We start from the raw sequence: 2,041 nt of genomic DNA on the forward strand, positions 1-2,041 counted from the left end.
GGGATTGACGTCAGACACCCGCCCTGCAAATGCTTGGACATGCCTGCGTTTTTCCAACCACTCCCAGAAAACGGTAAGTTGACACCCACAAACGCCCTCTTCCTGTCAATCTCCTTGCGATCGGCTGTGCAAATGGATTCTTCGTTAAATCCATCGCTCAGCAACGATCCGCTTTGTACCTGCATGACTCGCCTGCGCATTGCGGTGCATACGAATGTGCAGTAGTGACCTGATCGCATGACCCCCTAAATCTGTAAACATTACTGATGAAAATGTCCTCTCTCCCAGGGTAAATCTAGACCACCTTTTCTTTTCACGTATTGTACAGTAAGAAAGTTGTTATTAACTATACTTAAAATGTTTTCAATGCAGTGTTTGTGATTCCCTTTAACTGTAGGTTACATCCAGGGCCGGTGCAAGGATTTTCGAAACTCTAGGCAAAACTGCAGCCTGCACCCCCCCCCCCCCCCCATTCCGTGTCCATCTGCGACGGGGTCCAGCACTAGCACAGTTTGCGCTGCTTGTAATTTGTGGCATGACGTCATGATGTCACACTGCACACTTCATGCAAATGAGTCAAACAAGCTGGTGCTGCTGTGTTAGTGACACTGGCTACCTGCTGACTTGTCACAGCCGAGTAGAGTGCTATCTATATGTGGCGCTGTGTGTAGTTAAGGTGGGCAAGCAGAGGTGAAACGACCTGTCTCCAATTATAACTGCCGGAACGCAGTCCCACCTCATTCCGGCCAACTTTAACCCCTGGTTGCGCACAGACGTACTAATTTCGCATATTACATTAATCAGTTCAAGCTCAAAATGAAGTTTTGTCACACATTTTCAGCGAGAAAAACACTTGTTGGGTTGAGTCTCATAGGACCTAATGCCCTGAGAGATTCTATTTAGAAACATAAAGGTGCATACACACTAGGCAATACGCTCCATGGGCGATATCGCCTAGTGGTTTCCTTACCTTCTCAGGCGGCCAATATTGGGCCTAATTCAGACCTGATCGTTGTTGTGCAAAATCGCACCGCGGCTGATTATCAAATGACTGCGTATGAACGAGCTCAAACAGCGACAGAATGGTGTGAAAATTTTGATTGCTAGGCGTATGCAAGGTAATTGACAGTAAGCGGACGTTTGTGGGTGGCAACTGGCTGTTTTCTGGGAGTATACAGAAAAAGGATTGGTAGAGTCTGCACAGGATCACTCAATTGAGGTGATAAATATTGTAGAATGATATTATTAAAGCAAAAAGCTCTAATATATATAAACCAACATCTGGCCAATATACAACACAAATAATTAGTATTAGGCGCTGGGTTAGTGGTGCTCCCAGAGATAGTTCAGTAAACTGATACACAAAAAAAGGGGGGGAATGGTTCCTGTATAGTACCGGAGCCAAAAGAAAAAAGAAAGACTATATGTCTTTTCTGGGGCACACTTGTAATGAAGATGAAATGATGAGTTTTATTTAAAATGTAACTTTTATTGTCAACCTTCATAAAATATTGACTATAGGCAAAAAGGAAGGGGGGGAGTGAAGGAAGGTAATGATGACTACAAAATGTTGTTAAATGGCTATACTATAGTCTTAATAACTCAAATCAAAGGAATATTTTCGATATAATAACGATAAAGATTGGCTTAATGGTTCTGTGAGCGAAAATATATGGGTGTCTCCAAAAAATTATTATTATGAAAATCATATATATTAGTATGAACATTTTCTCCCTGAAATTGTGACAATTTGACTTGTGGTGAAAATATCACTGGAAGAAAAAATCAAAACAAATAACCAAATAATAGATTGTACCTGGCTCTACTCAAATTTCTGAGAGTATTAGGGATTTACAAGAAAAAAGGGGGAGAAAAGAAGGAAGAAAATAATCCTAAATCCTGTGTCCTGGGTTTGGATAAAAATACCTGCAGTACCCGGTATTCCCTGGTGGTCTCCCAACCAGGTACTGACCTGGCCCACAGTGCTTGGCTTCCAAGATCAGACGAGGTTGGGCATACACAGTATGGTCTGACCGCAGGT

The 2,041-nt window shown here is 42.5% G+C and overlaps 1 pseudogene; it reads right to left on the minus strand.

Annotated features, from left to right (window-relative positions):
• Positions 1-1,923: 1,923 nt before the first annotated feature.
• LOC134968372 (5S ribosomal RNA) lies at positions 1,924-2,041 on the minus strand (annotated as a pseudogene).

The sequence above is a fragment of the Pseudophryne corroboree genome, chromosome 10, assembly GCF_028390025.1.
Source record: "Pseudophryne corroboree isolate aPseCor3 chromosome 10, aPseCor3.hap2, whole genome shotgun sequence".
NCBI lineage: Eukaryota > Metazoa > Chordata > Amphibia > Anura > Myobatrachidae > Pseudophryne > Pseudophryne corroboree.